Consider the following 6,168-nt stretch of genomic DNA (forward strand, 5'->3'; position numbering starts at 1 on the left):
TAGATCCCTCGCCTGCCACTAATGCATTAGGTAGGCCCATTAGCTAAGTGGAAGACACAGATCAGTACTCTGAAGGTCTCAACATCCTCTGGAGGATTCTAATAATAACGGGGGAAAAATTAGTTATAAAATGGAGCATATGACATATTTGTTTTATTTACGTATGTATAAATTAATTTCTAGAACAAAGTTTATTAAAACTCATTTGATAAAGAAATATATCCTGTCATTTGACACAAAGTGGACAAACCTAGAGGATACAATGCTGACTTATAAATAAACTAGGCTGTGGAAGACAAATGTTATATGTGTTGATTTATCATATGCTGAATATCCTCACTATATGGTGCAAACTAAAGGGCTTGATGGTATGAAAGTAGAGAGGATAATGGTAGATACCAGAAACTGTGCAGGATGGAAGGGATCAGGAGACAATGATTAACAGATGCAAGACTGTGTATACACAAGTCAAACAGGTTATGGAATGATGTACCACAGAAGAGTAAAAAATGTCATTACAAATCAACACATACTTTCAGAACAAAACAAAATGAAAAAACTAGTAGAATTATTACCAAATGTACACAACATAATATAAAGTTCATTTTGATGCAGATAAGTATGTCTGTGCATTATATCCTGTTTGCATGCTTTAAAAAACCATTTAGTACCCCACTAAGATGTAAAAAAATGACATGTAAACCAGGAGTCACAAAAAAAACCCTCATTTTAAAATAGTCATATACACCTACATGTATAAAGAAATACATAGGAAAAACTAGAAATGCTTTCGAGTATTAATAATAGTTACTTCTGAAAAGACAACCCTTGGAATGGAAGAATATATTTGTAAACTCTCTCTCGGATAAGGGACTAATAACCAAACTAGACAGGATACTCAAGCAGCTTACCCACCAAAAAAATATTCAACCCAAAGAAAAGATGGGCAAATGACCCGAAGAGACAACTGTCCAAGGAAGATATATGAACAACCAAAAAGCATATGAAAATGTGTTCAACATTGCTTACCATGAGAGAGATCAAAACCACAACAAAATACCACCTAACTCCAGTCAGATAAAAGACTGATAAAAAAAAAAAAGTTATGATAAGTGGCAAGGCTGTGGTGGAAAGGGAACCATGCTATACTGTTGGTGGGAATGTAGATTAGTACAGCCACGGTGGAGAACAATAAGGAGCTTCCTCAAAGACCTACAAATAGAACTACTGTGTGATCCAGCAACTCTACTCATGGGTATCTACTCAAAGGACAGGAATACACTCATTTGGAAAAACACTTGCACATTTATGTTTATTGTGACATTATTTATAATTGCTAAGACATGGAATCAATCCAAATGTCCAAGAACAGATAAATAGAATGAAAAGGTGTGGCACAAACACACTATGTAATACTATTCAGCCATAAAAAAACAAGACCCTGGCATTTGATAGAAAGCGAAAGAATATGAAATTTTACTGGTAAGTGAAGCAAGTATGACTATGAAAGAGAGGTATTTGTATGTCGCTACTTAATATATACGGAACAGGGACCAGTAGTTAGCATAATGATATGTCGCTGAACTCCCATGTAGTCCGCCACAGTTGAGTCTTGGACCCAGTGGCTTAAACTCACACCAGGCACGTATGCGTGCATGCCTAAGATCCTGAGAGAAGAATGGAAGAGAAGGGATTGCAGTGTGGCCAGCTCCCCGGGGGGTGATTTCTCACTTTCTGTATCTTTGTCTTTCTCTGTCTCTCTGGTGAGTGCACGCACCCTGTAGCAAAAACCTCTCAAAAAATATTTATATATACAGAACATATGCACTCTATGGCAGAAACTGAAAGATTGGAAAGTATAAAACCATGGAGGTTTGAAAGCATAAAACCTCTTACAGTGTAAGAGGAGGGTGGGAATCAAGGGATAAAAAAGAAACAAAACGTTTAAGGGACACAAAAATGGAAAATTATCTGTTGAATGTAATGTGTATGGTAGTATATTTGACTGGACTAACATACAATCCATTCATGCTGGGAAAAATTAAAAAAAAAAATAGTTACTTCTAAGTAAGCCCCAGAACCAGATCACTCACCAAACTTTCCTGAGAGGAAGCCCTTACCATCATCTTTAGTGTTACTGATGTTACCTTTTCAACTCTAGAGTTAGAACTGGGTTTCTGAAAGATTCCACAATGTTTTGAGAGCTATTCACCACATGTGCAATTCTGGAAAATATAGATAACCTAAAAGGAGATTGTTATCACTAAAAATCTCAACATTTAGTGGTAACTACCATTTATTTTGGCGTTGATGTTGTTTTTTTTTTTTAAATGAAAATGATATATTATTTGAACTCTTTAGTAATGGACTTTTTCACAGAACATAGACTGAACATCTCTCATTAATTACTCATCTACAACAAAGGTCTTTAAGCTATAACCCACAGGTAACATCTGGCCTCTAGCCAGTTTTCACAAAGTTTTCTTGAAACACACCTGTCATTTGCATATTGCCTAGGACTGCTCTGATGCTATAATGACAGAGTCAGAAGGTTGCAATAGAGACCACACTACCTGTGAAACCCCAGATAGTTATTATCTGACGATAGAAAATATTTGCTAACCCCTGATCTACAACCTTATTAATAGTGCAGCAGTTAAGTACTAAGTACATGAAGCTGGATTTCATGTGGTCATCTAGGGCTTCAGTCCCTGCCCCAGCAGCTTGAAAAGCATGCTGGGGGTTACGTACACATGCCCAGATTCTGACAGGATGACAAAGTGGAGGAAAAAGGACTGTGGTATAATCAGGCCCACTGTGGGGTGCTTTCTCTCTCTCCTTTCCCCACTCCTGTGCACACGCACATACCCTTTGGTATAAATGATAACTTCTTTATTGAGCACTTATATGTCTGTATATAGAATCACAGGTAAGAACAGGGATTCTGAGTCAGCCATCCTAAGTCAGCCTAAAATTCCTCCTGGGTTGAATTTTATTTAGCTCTGCCATCATCTACCTTTGGGACCATGGATAAGTAAACCTCGGCAGACTTTCAGTTTTTATTTATAAAATAGAGATACTTGCATTATCTCAAAATGTGGCTGTGAAACACTATGCCTGACACATAAAAGTCAATAATGTTTAGCTATTTTATTGTTGTTGTTGTTAAATGATCATTTTCTCCATTTAGCATCATAGCGGCTCTCTGAGAAATTTTTATTCTCCCATGAGAGACCTGAGGCTGACAGAGATTAAGTAAGTTGTTTAAGGGTCATCCAGATAGCAAGTGGCTGCAAGATTTTATTCCTTCTTTTGTTTATCAACCAATTGATCAAACATTTCTCGAGTGTCTCTCATGAACCAGAGCTAGCCTGATGACTGAGAAATCAGTTGTGAACAAGCAGAATCCTTGCCCCAAAGAGGCTTCTTTCTAGCCAAAGGAAGAAAACACAAAGGAAATTTGAAAGATGATTTCAAAAAGTCATTAATTATGAAGGAAGTAAAACCAGATGATAGTATGCAGATTCTGATCGGAGGAACAGTGAGTTAGTTGAGCTAAGCTGTCAGGAAAGGCTGCGGAGGAGCTGACATGCAGGCTGAGACCAGATGATGGCCAGGCGTAAGTCACGCATGTGTTCGAGAGAACATTTCAGGCAGACAGACCATGAGCACAAGGCCAGAGGTGGAATGGGTGGGAGTGAGGTGGGGAAGGAATAGCGAGGTGAAGATTGTTGGAGTGCAGGGAGTGATGACGGGGGCAGTGGTAAGAGATGGCATTGTAGTTTGGACTTTTATTCTCAGTGTGGAGGAAAACCCACAGAGTGTTAAGCAGGAGAAAAGGCAGGACTTGCAGATGGCCGAGATGTGGGGGCAAGGAAAACAGAGCAATTTAAGGGTGATGCTTAGGTGGTAGTGCCAACAATTGGTGGATGGTGGTGAAATGTATTCAGATGTGGAAGACTGGGAAGAAGTGTGTGTGTGTGTGTGTGTGTCCAAGAATTCACTCAGAGCATTTGCATGTGAGGTAACTTTAAAAAACATTAAAAAAAATTTTTTTTCTTTTAGTTAAAAAAAGTGTTTTTCTTTATTCATGATGAAGTGTTACATGCATGTGAGAGAGCTAAAGAAATGAGTACTCCAGCAGGTCTGGTCATGTGACCATCCCCTTCCTTAAGCCTTCTAGCTTGTAGGATCCCGGGCCCTTGTGTGTGTGCCCTACATGTCTCAGGCAGACTGGGCCAGGGATTTGAACTACAGTCACCATATGGGACCTGGCTTCTCTTGAGCAGCATATTACCTCTGAGCCACAGAGCTGGTCCTAAAATTCAAGTATTTATTTCTTCTGAGAAAAATAGTGTTAGTCGCCCCCAAAAAGGGTGCCCCAGGATGGTCCATGCTCTGTCTCAGATGGCCTGGATGATGAGCAGGCACATATGTCTGGCGTGCCCACGGTGGTTCAGGACCCTTCTTATCTGTGTCCAGCCACACCACCATGGCAGCACCACCTGGCCCCGACATGTGAGATATCTTTTAGACAGCCACGTGGGAATTATGAGGAAGGAATGGATAACTGGATATGAAACCCAAAGAAGGGGGTGGGGCTGTAATGCCCATTTAGAAATCATCAGCATGTGAGTGATGGTTGAAGCTCCTGAGACCAGAAGAGATTACCAAGAAGGTAGCATAGGTAAGGAGAAAGATCCCATCAGAACATTTAGAGACCCAAGTGAAGGCAACTAGCAAAGAAATGTTAAGTGAAGGAAGAGGAATAACAAGGATAATGCGTTAAGCTAGGAAAGGAAAGTGTTTCAGAAAGGATGTGGTCACATGGTTCAAATGTTTCTGAAATAACAGATATTTAATTGACCAGAATTTGGATAAAAAAGAAGATTGTATGTGACTTGTCAAGTTTCTACACAGTGGGGAACAAAGCCTAGTCAATGTTACTGAGAGTATGAATAGTAAGGGGCTGAAATTAACAATTTTTTTTTTGAGAGGTTTTTGCTATAGGGTGCATGTGCTCTCCAGAAAGACAGAGAGAGACAGAGAGACAGAAAGCAAGAAATTGCCCCCCAGAGGGGATGGCCACACTGCAATCCCTTCTCCTCCATTCTCCTCTCGGGATTTTGGGCACACACACACACATGCCTGGTGTGAGTTTAAGTCACTGGGTCCGAGACTCGAACCGTGGTCGACTACATGGGAGTCCAGTGACATAGCCATTACTCCAACTGCTAGTCCCAGCAATCTTTTTTTTAAAAAAAGAGATTTGTTTATAATTATTTTTAAATTTGCTATAAGGCATGTATGTGTGCAAGGGAAAGTGAGAAAGCAAGCTCCCAGGACTGGGACTTGAACTGTGATTGGTTCTGCAGAAGTCCAATGCCTTAGCCACCACACCACCTGCTGACCCCCAGGAATTGACAATGTCTTGAGAAGCTTGGCTGTGACAGGAATAAAGAAATGGGATAATAGCTGGAAGAGGTTCAGAGGCAAGGTAGTTTTTATCTGATGATTTATTGGATTTTGATTTTAAAACAGGAGATGGTAAAGCATGGTTTGCTGCTGGAAATGACTCAGTATAAGGGAATAACGTATAATGCAGAAGAGAGAGAATAAGTAATTATGGAAGAGGAGCCCTAGGAAGGTGGGCAAGGATTGGATCAGAGCACCTGAAGAGTGTACTTTCAGAGAGCGGAAACTCTTACTCTGTGTAGTGAGAGGAGAAGTGGCTCTTGTCTGTCTCCCAGGGTTCATGTTTTAGAAACTGATTCCCAGTGTAGAAGTGTGGAAATGTGGGGCCTAGAGGGGGTTGTTTGGTCATGGGGGCAGAACTTTCATGAATAGATTAATGGATTAATGAGGGCTTTGCCATCAGTTTGAATTAATGTTGCTATCACAGGAGTGGGTTCATTATCATGGGAGGGCTTTGTTATAAAAGTCGGCTCTCTCTGGGTCTCTGCTCTTGTGTATCTCACCCTGTGATACCTTCCACCATGTTCTGGTGCATAGTGAGGCCATCACCTCCTCACCTCCCTCTTCAATTTCCCAGCTTCCAGAACTATGAGTGAAATAAGCTTTTCTTTATGATTATTGAGTTTGAGGTATTCATTTACAGGACAAGAAAACACACTAAGACAGGTAGAAACCTGGACCAGACACAGATAG

The sequence above is a fragment of the Tupaia chinensis genome, unplaced genomic scaffold (genome assembly GCF_000334495.1).
Source record: "Tupaia chinensis unplaced genomic scaffold, TupChi_1.0 Scaffold000168_1, whole genome shotgun sequence".
In the NCBI taxonomy this organism is placed as follows: Eukaryota; Metazoa; Chordata; class Mammalia; order Scandentia; family Tupaiidae; genus Tupaia; species Tupaia belangeri.